The sequence below is a fragment of the Phalaenopsis equestris genome, unplaced genomic scaffold (assembly GCF_001263595.1).
Source record: "Phalaenopsis equestris unplaced genomic scaffold, ASM126359v1 Scaffold000216, whole genome shotgun sequence".
NCBI classification, from domain to species: Eukaryota; Viridiplantae; Streptophyta; class Magnoliopsida; order Asparagales; family Orchidaceae; genus Phalaenopsis; species Phalaenopsis equestris.
Genome location: NW_018164658.1, coordinates 314,509 through 337,574, shown reverse-complemented (window position 1 = coordinate 337,574; position 23,066 = coordinate 314,509).

Genomic DNA, 23,066 nt, shown 5'->3' with positions numbered 1-23,066 from the left:
ATTTGCACTAAATCATATGAATTACATTCTCACTCATACAACGTCATGTGATTCTTTCAAATTATTAATTGAGATAATACCAGCCTGGTTCTTAACTTTTCTCACAACAAATTTTAACATATGAATAGGCTAAATCAAGAAGTAAATCAAGTTCATGGATGTAAATCATCACAACTTCTTCCAACATTAAAGATCAATACTCTTCACAACTTCCATCCAACACTTTAATTACTTATTATTTTAAGGAGAAAGATAAAGAAAACTACTCATAATCCATAGAGATAATAAAACCACACTTTACTTTAAAAGTAAATATCATTGTTAAACCAACAAGAAGTCTCGATTAAAACCAAAAGTAGTTTAAAAACAAAAGATAAAAACTTATCTCAAATCCTCCACCAAACTCTTGAAGTTCCTTTGAATCTCTTCTCTTTTACATAACTCTAAACTCTCAAAATGAAACTAAATACAAAAATAATAAAAGTAAATTTTGTGTGGTGCTTGAATCTCTCCACAAGATTTTCCACAATTTTCTCAAGTCTCAGCACTCTCTCCCTGTTCAAGCACCCCTTTTAAATGTCTCAACTTCCTTCTTTTATAAATTTCCCAAGAGATGCCTCAAAAAACCTTCAAATTGTGTCTAAATTCGATATATTCTCCAATGGATGCCTCCTTTCGCAAGTCTTTTAATAATATTTTCATTCGTAATGGTCATAACCACCCTCTTTAGCCAATAGGTGCCTCAAATACCTCTTCAAAATTTTGCCAAATGAAGAAAACCGCCAAATAACTGCCTCTTGCGCTTAAGCGCGGGGCCTCTGGCACTTAGGCATGGTCTTCTCTGTTTCACAGGAGCTTAAGCACCGGATCTGGCGCTTAGGCGCCAAAACACTTTTGCACAATTTTCACCTCTTTACTCCAAATTTGATCCTTTTTTACTCCATTTAGCATTTTTCACCTTTTTATTTGTACGTGAAATAAAAATACACAAATACCTTCCATTAAAGCGCAATATCTCAAAAATAGGTAAAAATACGTCTAAAAACACTATATATTTTAGGTGTATCACTCAACCATTGATAGCCACCCCTTAAAGACAATTTCTCCACTGAAATTTGCCGTAAAACCAGGACAGATCTCTCCACTCCACCACAGAGTACCAAACTTCAATTAATTGTGACACACCATCCCCACAGTGAAAGAAGTTGATTCCCTATAAAAGCCCCCTCTGAAATAGCTTCTAGCATAGCTCTATACCACCACCTGAAATCCACCTTAGTCAAAATCATACCTAGACAATTCACTAGAGCTTGAGACTTCATCTGGAGGTTTGTTGGGTCTAATCAAAGCTACCACAATGATCTTATTGAGGCCTCCCCTTTCAGACAAAGGTTTTGAACCTCAACTCTAATCCAAGCTTATTTTGATTCCCCATTTGTAATGGCTTGATTTCATACTTGATTAACAGTATAGATGTGTTTGTCTTGAGTAGATGAAGGTATAAAAACAAACCCCATGCAATTTGGTTGATTCTAAGCGAAGATCTTAAGGTTCTAATGTGAACGGCTTACGGGTTAGGTAACTTGGGGATGATGAACGGATGTCATCCAATCACGTGTTTATTCATTGGACGGTCCTGATGAAGTCGAACGAGGATAGGGTACGTGAACCGCAGGCTGACGAGGCGACTACATGGTTGGTAGCATCAAATGGCGGAGCGCCGCGTGGAGAATTCGGAGCAGCCGAGGGAGAATTCGGAGCAGACGAGGATGAGTTGGCGCCGCGTGGATAAGTAGATAAATAGGGGGATTTTTATTTATTTTAATATCTAATCTTTAAAAATTCATAAATTTGCATAGAAAAATCATAAAAATAAAAGAAAAAATACCCTCTTGCTTAGTGAACAGAGGAGAATAATGTGGGCTAAAAATAAAAATTATTTTCTTGTTCTCTATATTTTCTTATTCCCTGATTTTTATTGAATTAAATACCCTCAGTGGTATTTCAATTCTCCAAGATTAAATATTACTCACCATGGCTTGAAATTTTGAGGGTTCATTAGTCATGACAAGGGCCATGTCTACTAATTTTTCTAAGGTCAAAGGACATCTCTATGCTTCTAGCCTTAATTTTCAAGCTAAGGCGACCATTTTGGCTATTTTAATTATATAAATCAAAATATCATTTTAAAAATTATGAAATTAATTTTATTAGATTTTTTGGGGTCAGAGAAGTCTAGGAAAAATATCATGATGCTTTGAATTATCCTATAAATTCCTATATTTAATTAAATGTAATTATCTTGTGTGAATTTTGGTAAATTATGCACTCATAAAAAATTAGCAAAATTAATTCCACATTGTTCATAAAAATCAAATTTACTCACTGTAAAAATTTAAAATTATCTGATTAAGTTCAGATGTTAAAGTTGATTTTCTAAGGAACCTTATATTTTTTGTACAAAAATAATTATATTAAATTAAGTACACTTGAGAAAATTATGAAAAGTGGTTTTTTGAGTTTCTTTTGATTAGAGGCACTTAGGAAAAATAAAAATTACTTTTTAGAAAATACTTAATTTTCAAGCCTTATTTTGAATTTAAAAAAATTAAAAATCCAAAAAATATCAAAACATTTCAAAATATGGCTAATTATCCTCTGATCACTTGGGACTCATTAAAATATTTTTCCTAATTTTCCTAAGTTAAAAATAAATTTTAAAAGTTTTAAAAGTAGATTTTCTTCATTCTCCCATTAAAATAACTATAATAATTTAATTCAAAAAATCATAAAATTTTGTCTAAGTATTTCTCTAATCTAGGGAAACCTCTAATAATTTTATCATAAATGAAAACTTTATTTTGAAAAGTCATATAAATCAATTTCTGAAGAGTCCTATTTTCTAAGCTCAAATAAATAATTAAATCAAATTAAATTTTGAGAGGTCAATTAAATTATCAAATTAAATTTTGAGAGGTCCACATATTCTCCTCTAGATATTGTAATTACCTCATGGATATGACACTTTAAACACTCCAAGTCATTTGAGTTGTTTTTAGTGAGTTATAAGGTGGAGTGCCCTTAGGGTTAAATAGTCATTTTAGACTTTGGTTCCTTAATCAAAATTTAGGATTGACCAAGGAAAAAATGGGTAATTTTGATCTGAATAAATATGCTTGGATGATTGAAATACAATGAGATTAAACAGGTTGAAACCCATTAATATTCATGGATTGGAAGTCAATTAAGATCAAATGTTTCTTAGGTGATGGGCTTAAATCAGAAGAATGACAATGTACTATTCTTAAGCCCAAAGTTGAGGATGATGTGATCATTCAATAAGGATACACTTCATTTGAATCAAAATTTTGATAATCAACATTTCATTTATCACGATTGTTAAGGGCTTAGTAGTGACTTAGGCTCAACGCTTAAACTCAATTGATTGGATTTAGAAGATAACATGATCGGTGATTAATATATTTAAACACTACGAGCCTGACTTTAATTGCAGACACCACAATCTTAAATGACCTAAACTTTCCTTAGGGGCACTCACTCATATAACTCTTAAAGGGAACATCAATTGATTGATCGAGTACCCTATCCTGGGGATTATTAAATTATCATGTCTCACTGAGCAACGGGGTAGTCACACTTCAACCTCAGATGATTAATGGAACTGTATGATAAGTCCAAAAATGAACTCAGAATATTTCAAGAGATCTTCAAAAAGCCCGAGGTCATGCCTTGAGCATTTTGAAATCTATTGGGCATTCTGAAGGGCAAACTGGACTTGCCATATTTTTTGTTCTAAAATCATCCACTAGGATCTTCCGAGATTCAATAAAATTATAAATTAAGGTTTGGTAGCTAAACCTTCATCTACTCCTGCAATTTAAATTCCTTGCAAAATTATATACATGTCTTGCAAGTACTGACCTTTCAGGTGGTGGAACGAGAAGAATTGGCAAGTACACTTTTAAATTAATAGATTTAACTTTATGTACTTCTTGTCTTGAGCTTGCATGTTAAATAACGATGTCACTCTGCATGAAAAAAAGAACTGTTAGGATAGCCATGAAACCAAAACCCAAAACTAAAATTAACCAAGATAAAATTCTCTAGATAAAACCCCCTGCCACAACATTAAAAATATAAGATAACTCAAAATTCAATCACAAACATCACAAAATAACAATTGCTACTAAATTAAGACGTCTCTATCGGATGATCGGGAATCCCTCGAAGGAGGTAACCTACGGTTGCTAACGAGACTTCCCATCATCTAAATGAAAGTTTTGAACTCATTAAGTTGAGTTTAGTAAATTTATTTGGACTAAATAAATCTGATAGAAAATAGTGGTACTAGAATGAGGGAACTGTAGGATCCTAATAGGTGTTGCTCTAATGAACTTTAATATGCCCCATAACATTTAAGAACCATAACCATAGAGACATATGATTTGACATTATAACCTGACACATTAGAAAACTTAAACTCATCACGATGAGGAGCTTGGAGCTAGCATTATGGGCAGCACGACCATCTTCAACAGCATATATTTCTTTATAATTAAATAACAAGCCAAAGGATTTTAAGGTTGTCTGTCTAGTGCAACATAAATCCTCAACTCATCTTTAGGCTTTTGTATAGCTCTGTCGTACAATATAAGCCCTAACTTGTCCCAGGATTTCGAGTTTGTCGTTTGTTTTAACCTAAATTCTCACATCTTCTAGGTTATTTGTGTGATCGTTTCACACGAATGTAAAAACTAACTAATAAATTTTGCCGGATGAAACATTTAAATATTTCTCTTTAAAATTGAAACCAAACATTAGGATAACTTGGAAAGTCACCTAAGTTCTCCTTAGGATCTGTGACATCCCCTAGTTCTTTCTCCTTTGGACTCTATAATAAATATTTCAAATTTGAGTCATTCCCCTTTCACACCTTTTTGTCTGATTTCATTGAGAAGTCCTATCCTTTTGACCTCTTGAAGATAATATTTCCTGATTTTTATCGAGAGTTTTCTTAGGTAACTTCATTTATCTAAGATGTAATTAGATATAGGGGCTTGCCCTATAGGAAGCTTTTCCAAACCTAGCTTAATATAAACTCTATTTAATTCTTTGTATTAAATAAGGAAACTTGTCGGCAAATAAAATGGTTTTGCAGACCAAACGGATGTCATATATTTCTTAGTTTATTTGATCGAGCCTCACCCTCAAGTTTTGTGTTTATCTTTTGAGATAGATACATGGTTTGAGGTATAGTGCTCTTTCATTTAAATTATGGAAGATATGGGTGGTGGCACCCGACACTCGCCGTCCGCGGTCGCCGCCAAATCTCATTTGTGCCCTCATGACGTCGTGTCTATTGTCGATAAGGACGTTGGAGTCACCACTCTGTTTATTTATCTTATTACCTTATTTTCCAATTTACCTTAATATTTTGAATCAATTAAAAGATCCTCAAGTATTAAAGGAATTGGGAAAAAGGGTAATGTCAAATGATAGAAAGCAAAAGACATGTTGGATGGTAAACTTATAGAAAAGACTCTAGAATGTCAAAATCTCATATAAAGATAACCACATAAATGGTCTGATAACCAAAGTTTTAGGTTGATCACCTATTTTGAATTCTTAATTTTCCTATATGAGCAAGCTCCTATAGTTAATTACATCTTAGGCAATTCTAGATTTACCTAAGAAAACTCCAGATTCTCGTTAACACTCATTCTTCTAAAATGTCAAGATTAAGAAAAGAAACATCAAATGTTTTATTCTTAGGGTAATAGATTCCTAAGAATTTTATTCTACACTAAAGGTTTTGTTTTGTTCATGTCATGTCAAGTCATTTTAATTTTTTTTTGTTTTTGTTTCTATCATGTCGTATGGTTTTATTTTTTTTTATGTTTTTATCATGTCATATCATTTTTGTTTATATTATTTTATTTTGTTTTGTTTATTTTTATCTTGTTTTGTCGTCCTGAAATTCCGCTTTCAAATTTTGTTCTGCAAAATAGAGTTAGCACTATAACATGCAAAAGAAATCTAGAGCAAAATTTTGTTTTCATGTTATCAATAAACCTGCAAAAGATCACATGATTAACATAAAACCATGTTATCAGATTTATCAATTTTAGTTGGTCATTTAATTGGTTGAATAATTTTTAAACGACCCGATCAAGATGTCTATGGCTTCGTCATCCCGGGGCCGTGGAGCATTCAGGTTTACTTAGTCCGAAAGGTGTTTAAACCAGGACCGGAAGATTCTTGTCAGCAACCATAGACTGCGTCGTTCAAGAAATTTTCGTAAATCTAAACACAGATGTTTAAGTTGTGTTTTAATGTTTTAAATCTAAACACAGATGTTTAAGTTGTGTTTTAATGTCTTTTAAGATGAATTTTATGTCATTTGTGTCGATGAGTTAGATTTTTATGATATCATTTGTTTTAGGTCATATGTCAATTGGACCTGAGAGTGTTTAATTGAAACCTAAGATTTAGGTTTAATGTCAGTGAAACTGAAGATGATTCAGGTTCAATGTAGGTAGAGTCTAGAGTTTTAAGTGTAATGTGGATAGGACTTAAGATGTTCAGTATAGGTATAACCTAAAGATTAGAAATGATTTAAGTCCAATGTAATTAGGACTTAAGATGTTTTAGGTTCAATGTAGGTAGAACCTAACAGTTGAAATGGTTTTAAGTCCAATATAGTTAGGACTTGAGGTATTTAGGCTCAATGTAGGTAGAATCTAGAGTTGAATTTAAGTCCAATGTATTTAGGACTTAAGGTATTTAGGTTCAATGTAGGTAGAACCTAAGGATTGAATTGAATTAGGTTCATTTTTTATTGAACCTAAAGTTTATGTTAACCTAAGTTCAATTTGAATTGAACCTAAGTTTAAGGTTTGATTTAGGTTCAGTATATGTTGAACCTAGAGTTTAGTTGACTTAGATTCAGGTTGAATTGAACCTAAGTTATAGGTTTAACTTAAGTCCAACATGGGTTGAACTTAAGTTTGAAGATGATTTGGGTTCAAGTTAGGTTAAACCTAATGATTGGGTTAACTTGAGTTCAAGCTAGGTTAAACTCAAATTAAGTTTTGGTTAATTAGGTTCAATGTAGGTTGAACCTAATGTTTGGGTTAACTTGAGTACAAGTTAGGTTGAACTCAAATTAGGTTTTCTTTGGATTGATTAAACCTAATTAGGGTTAGGTCTAATTTTGGTAAGGTTTAATTAATTAATTAGAGTTAATATGGGTTAAGTCTAATTGGGTTTAACGGTTAATTAAACCTATTTTAAATAAGTTTTAGTTGATTGATTAGACTTAATATGAGTTAATTCTAATTGGGTTTAAAGTTAATTAAACCTAATTTTGGTAAGGTTTAATTGATTAATTAGACTTAATATGATTAGGTTTAAGGTCAATTAAACCTAATTTTTGTAAGGTTTAATTGATTAATTAGACTTAATATGGGTTAAGTTTAATTGGTTTTAAGGGGTTAATTAATCCTAATTTAGGTAAGGTTTAATTCATTAATTAAACTTAATATGGGTTAAGTCTAATTGGGTTTAAGGTTAATTAAACCTAATTTTGGTAAGGTTTAATTGATTAATTAGACTTAATTGGGTTTAAGGTTAATTAAACCTAATTTTGGAAAGGTTCAATTGATTAATTAGACTTAATATGAGTTAAGTCTAATTTGGTTGAAGGTTAATTAAACCTAATTTTTGTAAGGTTTAATTGATTAATTAGACCTAAAATGGGTTAAGTCTAATTGGGTTTAAAGGTTAATTAAACTTAATTTAGGTAAGGTTTAATTGATTAATTAGACTTAATATGGGTTAAGTCTAATTAGGTTTAAAGGTTAATTAAACCTAATTTTGGTGAGGTTTAATTGATTAATTAGGTTAAATAAGGGTTAGATCTAATTAATATTTGTTGAGTTAAATCTAATTTAGTTAAGATCTAACTAGGGTTTAATTAGGTCTAAATGTGGTTTAGGCCTAATTAAGGTTTGCTAAGTTAAACCTAATGTAGTTAAGGTTTAACTAGGGTTTAATTAGATCTAACTGTGGTTTAAACCAAATTAGGTGTGTATTGAGTTAAATCTAATGTAGTTAAGGTTTAACTAATTTTAATTAAGTTTAAAGGCTTTTAAACTTAATTAGGTGTGTATTGAGTTAAAACTAATTAGTTAAGGTTTAACTCGGTTAAATTAGGTATAAATGTGGTTTAGGCCTAATTAGTGTTTATTAAGTTAAACCTAATGTAGTTAAGGTTTAACTAAGGTTTAATTAGGTCTAAATGTGGTTTAAACTTAATTATGTGTTTATTGAGTTAAACCTACTATAGTTAAGGTTTAACTAGGATTTAATTAGGTCTAAATGTGGTTTAAACCTAATTAAAGTATTGAGTTTACGTAGATGAAATCTAAGTATTTTGTTTGATTTAACTTGAATTTAGATCAAGTTTGGGTTTAAATGTCTTGCCATATTGAGTCTATGGGGTTATACTCAATGGTCATGAGGATGTGAATTAGTCCCTATGTCATTTAGGACTAAAGATTAGAGTTTGGTTAACTCTAAGTGTAACTAAGACTAGTATCCAAGCTTAAAGAAGACTAGGGTAAATATGTAATTTTTTTTATTTTTACAAATTTAACTCTAGGAATGAAATGTCATTTTTAAATTTATAAATGGTTAAAATTTTGTCATTTTAGAGTTCAAAAATGTCACTCTAAGTTTTCTAACCATTCTTTATTTTAATTCCCAATTTCTTCAATTTTTATAATTATTTTAAATATAATTATAAATTTTAAAAGAAATTAAGAAATTGATGTCTATGGAGTTTTTCTGACCTTGGGAAATTTATGGTAAGTTCCTAATGACTTAAATATATTTCCCTAAAAGTTTCAAAATTTTTAAAATTATAAATAATTTTTAATAATTAATTTACTTCAGATATTAATTAATTAATTAAAATTTAAATATAGTTAATTAAATTCTAATTTTATGTTCAAAATATTCTACTCATTTTCTTGAGTTCAAAAGTATTTTTATTTTATTTTTATGATTTTTGTGTGAAAAGTTATGAATTTTTAAAGTTTTGGTCATTTTTCTGAATTTTTGAATTTTCTACTTAAAGGGATTTCCACGTGGCTGATGACTGGATCATCAGACCAATTGAAAACGATGCGGAAGGCTCTCATTTGCGGGGAAGATACACGTGGAAGCCACGTGTCCCACTGTTTGAATCAATTTGTATGGACGAACCTGCCGTCCAACCGAATCAGAGCCATCCATTTTTAAAATAAAAAAATGGATGGCATCCATGCGTCTTCTTCCTCTACCCTTTCTTGTGGACCTTCTATCTTCTAGGGGAAATAATTCACTCGATTCTGGATGAAATTGAGTGAAATTTGTTCCTATAGCTTCAACTCAAGTGGAGAACCCATCCATATGGTGATGCATGGCTTGTGAAATAGTTTGTTTCACAATGTGTCAAACCCGAGCGCGAATTGAGTCCAAAAAACCATACCTTGGCCTGGGTTGATGAAACTTTGATTGGATTGGTTCTATAGCTTCACCATGAGCTCATTAAGCATTGCCTTAACTCAATTTGAGACGAAATTGGGTCTATATATAAGTTTGATCGGAAGGTGCCACGGTTTGGGCTGGAGATGGGTTTGAGTCTATGGGAAGATCCAATTTTGATTGGAATCTTCTTCTTACACTTCTAGGTAGGTGTAGGAATGATTAATTTGAGGATTAGGAGAGATTTATGTGGGACCCAAAAAATGTCCTATTTTGGTGAGTTTCGGGTAGGTCAAATTGAGGGACTTGGGTTAATTTCATGCCTTGATTCCATGAGGAATCAATTGCTTAGGATATGGGGAGTGTTTTTTGTGTTGGGAGTTTTTGGATTTTGGTAGTATTTTGGAAGTTTATATTTTTTTTGCTCCCCTCCATAGGCTCTCGGTTTGGCCTATAAATAGGCTTTAGGAAATCCATGGATGAGCCCTGATCAATTTAGGTTCATTTTGGGATGTTATTGATCACATTAATGATGGTTTTCAGATAGAATTTTGACTGAGGATAAGTTCACTTAAACTTCCAAGGTTAAACCCATGTGGAGTAGGCTTTAATTCAAAGCCTTATCTTCCCCTCATTGGCACCTATGAGGTGGATAATATTTGCTAGAATTTGTTGAGATAGCCTTCCCCACATAATTCCATCAGCTCATTTTATGGATTAAAGGGAACATGACACATATGCTTCTTACTCACCTTTCTCCTCATGATGAATTTAACCATGATAAATGAGGCTTATCTAAGTTATTTCTCTTCATTGATGAGGTTTTGAGGTGTTCTCCACCTAAGCTTCCATGTCATGCTTTGGTTTCAAGAGAGAATGACACATGTCCCTTCTCTCATGATGGTGTCATTATCATCTTTATCCATGGTTAAAATCATGATTAATGGGTTGGTTAAAGTACCAAATATGTCATGATGAGTCTAATGGGTTTTAGATGACCCATTAATGATCCCTCATAAGTCAAATTTAGGATTTAAATTAAAAATATGGTTTTAAGGTTACCATGGATTTGTCTTACTATAAGCTTAAACCATAACTTTTTATTTAAACCCTAGGTTTAATGGTCTTTAATTTTACTCTCATTTAATTAATTAATTAATTAATTAAGAGAACAAAATATTTTGAAGAAGATATCAATTTTTGATCAAAATGTTGAGTTTGACCAAATTTGACTGAAGTTGACTGGGTTGACTATGGTTGACCATGTTTGGTCAATTTTGACCAATATGACTTTTCTAACCTTGTCATGGCTAGGCTAGTCATGGGGTCTTTAGGGGTATGACTTGGATTTGACCAACTTTGACCAAGGTTGACCAAGGTTGATCAAAGTTGACCAGAATAGTCAAATTGACCATATGGTGGTCATTTGGGTCTATGAATGATCAAAAGGTCAAAGTGGTGACCATGGAGGTTCACCTTAGTCATTTTGACCAATAGTTGGTTAATGGTGTGTGTAGTTGACCAAATTATTGACCTTGATCATTTTGGTGTTTTAAAATGATTAAATAATCCAATTTGACCATTTTTAGGCATTTTTAGGGTTTGAACAATTAATCCAATTTGGCCATTTTTAGGGTTTGAAGTGATTCATTGGTCCAAATTAACCAAAATTGACCAGTTTGACAAGAATTGACTATTTGGGTTAGAGTTGACCAATTGGGGTAATTAAGTGTTAATGTTGACTTTATGGCCATTATGGTGACCATTAAGTTAAAATTTGACCAGATTAGAGTTTTTCACCACTGATCTACTCATTTAGGGTATTGTCATTGTTAAGCTCCAAAAGGAGTGCTTTGAGGGTTATTTCAATTTTTAGGGTTTTAATAACCGTAGGTATGTCCAAAGAAGTCAATGTTGGTAGACCCTTTATCTTAATGATCACAATGATCATTTTAGGTCTTTTAAATATGTCTGAGAATCTTAAATCATAAGATTTACATATATATATATATATATATATATATATATATATATATCTGTGTGTGTGTGTGTGTGCGTGTGTAAATTAAAATGCCTTTCCGAAGCAGGCGACAGGATTTCGATTCTGGTGGCCGACAGCTTCCAACGAGCAACTCCACATTACACACACCACTCACAACACCACACCCCAAAATAGTGCCGACAATGTTTTATGTATGCTACTTTAACTTGTTAATTGTTTGTTAGTTTACTTTTGTTAATTTGCTTAAAATTGTGTTTATGTGATATTGTACTTTTATTTGAAAGATCAATGAAAGTTGTGTTTGTGTAGGCCCCCTTGTTAGAATGTTGGAATTGATTTGAAATTGAAAATTAGAAAATAGAAGAAGTTGGAGACATAATAAACTTATAGATGCAAGTGCACTTATTTATGATGGGATTAATACTTCTGCGAGAGCTAGTACTACTTCAGGTCTTGGATTTCCATCTTTGATATTTAATATTTGTAAAGACTCTGGATTTGAGTTTTAACATTGGGAAGAGTAGTTGAAACCACTTAAGCTAATTGGGAAGCCTAATGTTAATATATATGGACAACCTAGAGATAGAGTTCAAGGTGCACCTTCTGCTTCTACTTCTAAACCTTATACTTTTACTACTACTGAGCCTCCATTTGGATATTGGGATGTATTGAGTTGGGATGTATTGAGTAAGATATTTGGAACACCAGAATGATATGTTCTTGATGCAGTGTCGTATGGAAGATATGGAAAACAAGTTTGATCATATGGAAGATTTTTTAGAAAGAAGAGTGACTATGATGCTGATTATGATGAGGCAATGGTCAAATTCATGAACATACACTTAAATTTCTTACATGTCCTCGATTTACACCATTTGAGAGTTACAGATCTATGGTGAAGATATTCTCTTTGATTCTAATGATGATCTTGATGAGAAAGAGGATTAAATTTGTTCTCTATTCTGTAGTAGTTATGGTTTCTAGATCTATTTTATATTGGATTATTTATTGATACACCAAAAATATATGTATTTTTAGACGCATATTTTATACTAATTTTTGGTGATATTGCACTTTAATGGAAGGTATTTTCTATGTTTTACTGCAGGTTTTTGATTTTGAGTATTTGGAGCAAAAAGGATTGAATTTGGAGCAAAAATGGAGAAGCTCAAAATTTGTTCATCGCCAACGGTGCCAGTGTCGGTGGAAGCCCTATTTCTAAAAAATTTGGCGAATTTGGACGCTTTTGGAATAGCTTTTGGATGCACCTATTGGAGAACCAACCTAGGCTCTATTTAGGGCCAAATTTTGATCAGAAAATCCCCCTTCCTTCACACCATTTCAACTTCTTCCACTCATTTTCAACTTTCTTTTACACACACCTACATTTCACACCACCACCATTCAGGAGGCTATTAGTGATTTTTCTTTAATAGTTTAGAGTTTTTGTGGTGAGATTAAGTGTGAATTCCTCTCTGAGAGTGTTGGAGAAGGAGAAAAGTGAGAGATTTCTTCTTCCTACTTTTCCTATGAGAGGCTACAAGTGATTTGCTTTAGGAAAGAGTTTCAGATAAGTGTTGTTTGTTTATGAATGTTGTATGAAATTTCTTTTATATATGAAATTTGTATTTTTTTGTATCTCTCTCATGAAGTCTGAGTAGATTCCTTTATCTTTCTCTCTACTCTGAGATATGGTGAAATGAAAAGATAATGTGGATGTGCCAATATTAAAATTTAAAATAAATTATGATGGTTTTTCAACTCCGCTTTTAATTTACTTTTCTATCTGGCCAATTGAATTGTTAAATTATGTTGTGAAACATATGATCCGGGAAATAGAGTATGAGTTCTATAACATAGTGAGAATCAAATTTAAGTCCATGAAGGAGTATATTGTTCATGGGATTAAGTGCAAATAAATAGGGAAATACACTTTTTTGGGTGTAGAATTGGAGATTTCTAAGGTGATAGAATAAAAATCTCCAATTCAATCTTAGTGTTTAAAAGTTAAAGCAAAATTTAGCCTTCAAGGGAAGGGAGCTGCGAGCTCTGGAGTGGGAGCTAGTATCCTCCTAGCCTAGCCACAGATTTAGGGACTAAACCTATGATTAGCCAATTATTTTCTATAACACTGAATTGGGTAGAGAATTAAAATTCCTCCTATTTGGTACAATACATATTTAAACCAATTATCTCACCTCATTTCACCAAAAACTCATTATACTGGGAAAGATGCTTTTTCATATTAGAAAACTTCATCACATAAACACAGTTCAATAGTTATTAATTTTATACCCTGCTTTTAAATTTTATTAGTAGTAAATAATTTTTCTTTGATAGTATCTTAAACATTTGTAATTAGTGACAATAATTTTGAAAATTGGTGATAGTAATTTCATTTTACTTCTGTGAATTTCCTAGTTAATTTATCATTTCAAATTTAAACCTTCCCCGTGGGATCGATATTTGGGACTTAAAAAGAAAGGCTTATATTACTTGATAAAAATATGTATACTTGCGTAGAATCTCAACTTTAAGTGTTTAATGTTATTATTCATAAAATACCACATCATGATTTTGGCACAGTTGCAAAACAAAGTCAACTTTATAAATTTTACATAATTATATTTTCTTGGGATCAAGTTTTTGGCGCCATTGCTGGGGAAGGTAACGATAAATCAAATAAATTTGATAAATTAGGAAATTTAGAGATAAAAATAAACAAAATACAAAATATCAAAAAAATTATAAAATCAAAAAAATCCAAAAATATATAATTATATATTTAAAAGTATTTTTAAGAAATTTTTTGCTTATTATATTTGTTTATGTGAAATTTTGAATCTGAAGGTTTAGTACCTTACGATTCAAAATTAGAACGTACTATTAGAAAAATTTGAAAACAACAAAAAGAAACTAAAATTTTGAACAAACTGGCAAATAACTTAAATAATCAAATAAATGAAAATCGACAAAGACCTTTAAAAGATTATGCTAATCCAACAGGACATGAACTTCACTTAACTATTCAAAATCCTGATATTGCTGCTAATTTGTTTGAGCTTAAACAGGCTATTATCCAAATGGTATAAAATAATTAGTTTGGAGGAACACTTATTGAAGATCCTAACTTACATCTTGCTAGTTTTTTTAAAATTTGCGCTACTTTTAAATATGATGGAGTGTCTAATGATGTTGTTAGGCTTAGACTTTTTCCTTTTTCATTAAGGGATAAAGCCAAAGCTTGGCAAAACTCATTAGAACCTAGATCTATCAGAACTTGGGGAGAACTATCACAAATATTCTTGGCTATCACTGGGGAGAACTATCACAAAAATTCTTGGCTAAATATTTTTCACCCTCGAAAACCGCTAAGCTTAGAAAGATATTACATCTTTTTGTCAGTTTAAAGGGGAATAGATATATGAAGTCTGGGAAAGATTTAAGGTTCTCTTTAGAAAATGACCGCACCATGCTTTACCATATTGTTTAATAATTCAAACATTGATTAGTCGGATCACATAGATCTATTATAGATGCTGCTGTTGGCGGATCTTTAATGTCAAAATCTTTTGATGAAGCATACTCTTTAATAGAAGAAATGGCTACAAATAATTTTCAATGGCCCTCTGAATAGGTAAATGCTAAGAGAGTTGCTAGTATTCATGAATCTGATGCAATGTCTATTTTAGCATCTCCAATTGCTACTATATCGAAAAAGATTGATCAAATTGGAGTGAACTATTGTCAAATACCACCGGTATTGGACGAAAATTTCACTATGTCAGATAATTGATACTCAATCATCTTATGAAACTTTCAATGTTATTAATAATCAAAATTACAATCCCTAATCAAATTATTACAATCCTGGATAGAAAATTACCCTAATTTTAGTTGGAATAATTATATCAATTCAATGAACCTGTGAGGAAATATAAATAACCAAGGAAATCTTAATTATCAAACTTATTATCCTCTTGGATTTAACTCTAACCCTAACCCACAAGTTAAGGAATAAAAGTTAACAATGGAAGAGGTAATGTTGAATATGGGAAATTAAATACAAAATCAAGGGGCTGCTATTAGAAATATTGAAAATAATTTGAAAATCAATTAAGACATATTGCTACTGCACTTAGTAACAGATCTTCAGGAAATCTTCCGAGTACAGTATAAGTTAGTCCTAAAGATTAAAATAAAGAACAAATTAAAGCAATTCAATTATGTAGTGAAAAAGAAGTTGAAACTAGAATCCAAAGAGAAATAGAAGTTTATGAGGAGAAGGAAGAGATGGAAAGTGACCACAATGAAAATATACAAACACAAGTTCCCTTAGAAAAACCTTTACCTCTGTTTTCTTAACGACTAAAATTGAAGAATAATGACAAACAATTTACAAAATTGTTAGAAATTAGAAAAAAAGTTAACGATAAATATTCATTTCATTGAGGTTTTAAAACAAATGTCAAGTAATGTGAAATTAATAAAAGATATACTAAACAAGAAAAGGAAGTTCAAAGATTATGAGACTGTTACACTTAATGAAGAGTGTGGCGCTGTTATCCAGAAAAACTTCTTGAAAAATTAAAAGATCCTGGTAGTTTTACTATACCTTGTGCAATTGGTGAAAAGTTTTATGGAAAGGCCTTATGTGATTTAGGAGCAAGTATCAATTTTATGCCTCTACAATTTTTAAACTTTTAGATTTAGGAGAGATTTCCCCTACTACTGTAACTCTTCAGTTAGTTGATCGATCAATCACTTATTCTAAAGGATTCATAGAAGATGTACTAGTAAAAATGGATAAATTTATATTCCTTATAAACTTTATAGTATTAGACATGGAGGAAGATAAAGAAATTCCTATTATTTTGAGGAGACCATTTCTTGAGACCATTTCTTGCAACATTCTTGCAACAGGGAGAGTTGTGATAGATGTACAAAAAAGAGAATTAATAATGAGAGTTAATGATCAAGAAGTAAAATTTAATAATGCAAAAGCTATGAAATATCCTAAAAATATCATGCAATAAAAAAAAAGATAATGAATGTTTTAGGATGGAAGTTACTAATTATCTAAGTAAAGAACAATTTAAGAAAGAGTTTAAAGAAGAATTTAGTGAACATGAAGATGAAATAAAAGAAGAAAATTTAGATTATATTCAGCACAAATCTGAAACTTTAGATTTGCTGAAAAATGTTAATAAAAATCTTATTCCTTCAAGTATTAAACCACCTGAACTTGAACTGAAAGTAATAACTACTCATTTAAAATATGTATTTTTAGGGGATTCATCTACATTTTCTGTTATTGTATCTTCTATGTTAACTAAAACTCAAGAATGAAAATTAATAGAAATGTTAAAAAGATATAAAAAGACTTTTGGATGGAATTTAGCAGATATTAAAGGACTTAGCCCTTCAATATGTATGCACAGAGTTTTATTAGATGAATAATATGAACCTAAAGCTGATCCTCAGAGGAGATTAAACCCCATAATGAAAGAAGTTGTTAAAAAAGAAATCCTAAAATAGATAGATGTTGGAATTATATATCCCATTTCAGAAAGTGCTTAAGTAAGTCCAATTCACTATTTTTCAAGAAAGAAGGAGTGACTGTTGAAGCAAATGAGAAAAGCGAATTAATTCCAATAAGACAAGTTACTGGTTGGCGAATTTGTATAGATTATAGAAAATTAAAATTGGTCACCAGGAAAGATCACTTTCCTTTACCCTTTCTAGATCAAATGTTGGATAGATTGGTTGGAAATAAATATTATTATTTCTTAGATGGATATACCGGTTACCATCAAATTCCAATTGCTCATGAGGATCAAAACAAGAAAACATTTAGAAGCTCTTATGAAACATTTGCTTTTCATAGAATGCCTTTTGGACTATGCAATGCACCTGCAACATTTCAAAGATGTATGATGTCAATATTTAGTAATTTGATTCAGCATGGAATGAAAGTACTTATGGATGATTTCTCTGTGTTTGGGACTTCATTTCAATTATGCTTAAATAATTTAGAAAAAGTTCTAGAATTATGTGAAAAAATCAACCTAATACTAAATTGAGAAAAATGTCAATTTATGATTTCAGGAGGAATTGTACTTAGGCATAAAATTTCTAAAAATGGCATGGAAGTGGATCCTACAAAAATTCAAGTTATTAAAAAATTACCACTCTCGATTACGGTCAAAGGGTTAAAAAGTTTTCCAAGGACATGTTGGGTTCTACAGGCGTTATATAAATAATTTTTCAAAAATATCTAAGCCATTATGCCAACTTTTAGAAAAAGATATGAAATTTGATTTTAATGAGTAATACATAAATGCATTTGAATTATTGAAAGAAAAATTAATCACTGCACCTATAATAGTACCAATAATAGTACCACCTAATAGTACCACCTGATTGGGAAAAACCCTTTGAGATAATGTGTGATGTTAGTGATTATGTTATTGGAGCTGTGCTAGGACAAGGGCAGAACAAAGTTTTTAAAGTAATATATTATGCTAGTAAAACTTTGAATGATGTTCAAATTAACTACACTACTATTGAAAGAGAGTGATTAGCTATTTTCTATGCCTACGATAAATTTAGACCTTAGTTAATTGAAACTAAATGTACAGTGCATACAGATCATTCTGTCATTAAGTATTTAATGCAAAAGGAGGATGTTAAACCAATGTTAATTAGATGGATACTTATATTGCAAGATTTTGATTTTTCTATAGTTGATAGAAAGGGATATTGCAATCAAATAGCTGATCATTTGTCTAGACTAAAAAAAGATCTAGACTAATAGCTGATCATTTGTCTAGACTAAAAAAAGAAATATTAATTAATTTTGCAAATGAAATTTTAGAAAAATTCCCTAATGAACAATTATATAGTATTGATAAAATAAATACACCATAGTATGCTGATATAGTAAATTATATTGTACGTAATATTCTACCATAAGATATTAAGAATCAAAAATTTAAAGAAATTTATATATGATTCAAAATTGTATTTTTGGATGACCCATATTTATATAACAATGTAAACATCTAATTAGTAGATGGTGTGTGCCTTATGAAGAAACTCAACAAACAATTGAAAGATGTCATGATTCTGAATTTGGAGGACATTTTGGAGCAAATAAAACTGCTTATAAAATTTTGCAAGCTGGATTTTATTGGCCTACTCTTTTTAGAGATGTTAATGAATATATTAAAACATGTGATTCATGTCGGTGAGTAGGAAATATTTCTAAAATAAACGAAATGCCTCTACCCATTACACATTGGAAGTTGAAATTTTTGATGTGTGGGAATTAGATTTTATGAAACCATTTATGCCTTCATTCAGAAACTTATATATATATTACTTGCTGTTGATTATATGTCCAAATGGATTGAAGCTGTTGTTATACCTAAATTTGATGCTCAGAGTGTTTTTAAATTTTTGAATAAAAATATTTTTACAAGATATGAAATGCCTAGAGTAATTATTACTGATGGAGGATCCCATTTTAAAAAAAAAGAGAATCAAGAAATTAATGAAGAAATATGATATTATGCATAGATTCTACTGTTTATCATCCTCGAGCTAGCAATCTAGCAGAAATATTGAATCATGAAATAAAATAAATTTTAGAAAAAGTTGTAAATCCCTATAAATTGGATTGGTCTGCTAGATTAGATACTGCATTATGGGCATACAAAACTGCTTATAAGACTCCTATAAGAATGTCCCCATACAAACTTATTTTGGAAAAACATGTCACTTACCAGTAGAATTGGAGCGTAAAGCATTTTGGGCTATTAAGGAATTTAATTTTAATCTAAAAGATGCTGGTGAGAAAAGATTACTGCAACTCAATGAACTTAAGGAGATCAAAAATGAAGCATATGATAATGCAAAAATATATAAGAAGAAAATGAAAATATGGCATGATCGAAAGATTATTAATAAGAATTTTGAACCTGAACAAGAACTTCTATTATATAATATAATATTGAAATTATTTCCAGAAAAACTGAAATTCAGAAGGTTAGAACCATTTAAAGTGATTAAAGTTTATCATATGGAACCGTTGTTATTAAGGATCCTAAAACTAGAAAGATATTTAAATTTAATAGGCATCGATTAAAACATTATTATGAAGGACACATACTCCAATTTAAAGAACTTTTAATGTTAAGTCAACCCAACTAAACTAATGGTATGTCGGGTTGACGACGTTAAACCAAGCGATTTATGGGAGGCAACCCATATATAAATCTATATACCTTTATATTACTATTTTGTTAATAAGAGTGCTTATGTATTAAGAAATAATAGTATTCTTAAGTCCTACAGAATTTTAAATAACATAAATTAAGACAAATATTGGTATTGGAGGAAAATTTGGAATCAAATTGAATAAAAAAATTTCAGACGCAAATTTGGCCTCTGGTGCAGACAACACCATCAGGAGCGCCGATGGCTTCCCAAGTATTTTTCACGTGCTGAACAGTTATGGCGGGATTTCGCTCCATAATAACAACCGAGAGGTGTTTTTAAAGTCATAAAAACCAACTTGGAGGTCCAGAAACTTCCAAATTTCGAATTTCATGGATTTCAATTCCAGAATTTCTTCAAGGTATGGAGTTTTTAATAGAAGAAAGTTTATCATATTTGACGTGCAGAGATTATACAACAAAGTCATCATGAATAAGAGATTTATTAAGGAGAGAGGCTTTGTTAATCACGGATTAATCACCACGGAGTTAGTAATCCAAGTTCACAGATCGAGAAAATCATTGTACAGAGACGTTGGGAAGTTTTGTGCTACATTACTGATGCAGTTGTAGTACCCGTAGTAAAAGAGTTTTATGCTAACCTACATAGAATTACCCAAGGAGTTGTCTTCATTTGAGGTAAGGCTATATCATTTACTCCGGCTCAGATTAATGATTTGTATATGATAGAAAACATTTCGATTTGTTGTGATACAAATTTTATCCCTATGAAAGATTTGATGTAAGAAGTATATAATTTTCTGACCGATGAACATGATAATTGGGAAATCAGATATGAGGGATACATTAGTTTCTCTGCTTCGCTGCTTAACCCAATTTCAAAAGAATGGCATTTCTTCATATCTGCAAAACAACTACCTACCATGAAGATTAGTAGAGTTACAACAGAAAGTTCCATTCTAAACTATTGCATTCAAATGGAAAAACCCATTGATATAGAGTCAAGTATTTTCAAATCTGTTATGGGTATTATCATGAATCAGCCAAGATATGGATTTGGGCATCCTTCTACAATTTTCCTACTTTGCAGTCAATCTGAAGTTCCATATGAAAGTTGGGAAAAAGTTTTACAACCTTGGGAGCCCATAATTCCTATTGATGAAAATTACATAGGAAATGGAAATGAAGCATTAGATTGTATTTTGGATCATTCATCACATGCTTCAACACCACCAGTATCACAAGCATTTGGAAGTTCAATATCTTTGGAGAAGAGAATGAAGAAAATAGAAAGAGAACTTTAGAGTATTAGAAATGCAAAAGCAAATTTTAACTACCTTTTTTATCACCTAGATTGGGGAATGAAGGAGAACATTTATCATACAGGAATAGTTGAAGTAGGATTGGTACAGATGTTCAAGAAAAACGCATGGATCAATGAAAGTTTGACTGATCAGTTCCGTCCCGACCCTTCTACAATTTATATGTTCATTACCAGTTACCAGTCTATGGTTACCAGTCTATGGGAGATATTAGAGGGGGAGAAAGTACTGAAAAAGAGGCAGATTAATTGAAGAAGTTAGACTCTCTACTATTTTAAAATACTTATGATTTAACGTGATTGTGTAGATTTGATTTACTTCACTTTGCTTTAGAACTTTGATTATGTGTATAGTTTTGTGTCAGTGTTTTAGTATTGTGTCTTGATTTCGACGTTGAATTATAATTTAGTTTGCTTTATAGAAGTGGAATTGTGATTAGAAAAAAATGTATTTGCAAAAAGTCTATTTTAATATATAAAAGTTAGTTTGATGTTGTTTGTGAAAATATTTTTTGTGAGTTATTTTTAGATGAAAATTAATGTTCAAAAAGACTAAATAAACTTTGGTCTAAATTGAGAGAAAATTGAAAATTTAAAAAATTAAAATTGTGAATTTTAGCCACTGGCACCGATGGTGTTGGATGGGCGCTGACAGCACCCTCGACCCGATCCGAACCTAACACTATTAAAATTCATGATTTGCTTAGTGAAACGCCATTTTTACCCCTTGAGTCACCTTCAACCTCCAGTTTTTGCACTTAAGGTTTACTATTGCTTGGATTTGAGGTGATTTTATGGCAAACAAAGCTTGGATTTCATCTTCTCTAGGTAAGAGCTACACTATGAACTCAAAATTTTTTGTCACCAGGGATTTATCTCACATTGCCGAGATCCAAAATTTTGACATTTTTTTGGAAGATTTTGAGAAAATCCTTTAGTGAAGAGCTCTTACTTAGTAGATTTAAGTTTAAAATGTTTCACATTGTGATTTTTGGAATTTTTAGAAATTTATTTGGATTTTATCAAATTTTTGTAGATTTACCATGACACCTAGAATGAGTAAAAGAAAAAAGAAAAGTGGATTTTGATGATCAAAAGTTTGTTAATTACAAGGCAAACATTTTCTTCAATAGTCTACGTAACATTAAAAAAGTGATTCTGGATCGAGGATTTAAAAATCTGGGAGGAGAAGTCGAGAGATTAATCAATACTCTACAGTGGGAGAATTTCTGCTACTTTACTGTCAAGGCAGTTATTGCCGTAGTGATGGAGTTATATGCCAATTTCAAGGAGACTTTTGAAGGCATTGTATTAGTTCGTGGAAAAATGTTAGGGTTTACTCCAAGTAAAATTAATGAATTTTATCGGTTGAAAGATGTGTACAGTTTCCAATATAAGTCATTTTCTAGTATGAATGAGGTCTTGGATGAAGTTATTTCTTTTCTTACTGATGAAATAGGAACTTGGAAGGTGAAGAACAGAGTTAAGGTAAGCTTTCCTCTTTCTATGTTAAATGTAGTATCTAAGGCCTGACACTATTTTATTTTTAGAAGAATGATACCAACAAATCATCATAGTGAGGTTACAAGGGATAGAGCAATTTTGAACTTCTGTATCCAGTAGATGAAAAGAATAGATGTAGGCTTTATTATATATAGGAACACTCAATCTATCACTTTTGGAGAGACTACTAGAGGTTTAGCACACCCTGCCTTGATCTTCACATTATGTGAATAGGCAGGAATTGATTATAGACCAGAGGAAGAGAGGATTGAACCTCTAAGACCTATTGGGCCTGCCAATATAAGGACTTATGAATCTCATGTTAGATGGAGATCTGGAAGTAGGACCAGAAATATTCCTTCTACTTCAGGTACTTCTAGTACCCCTACTATCCAAGAACTTATGGAACAAATGATGATCCAACAGGGAGATATTTTGTGAATGGACCATA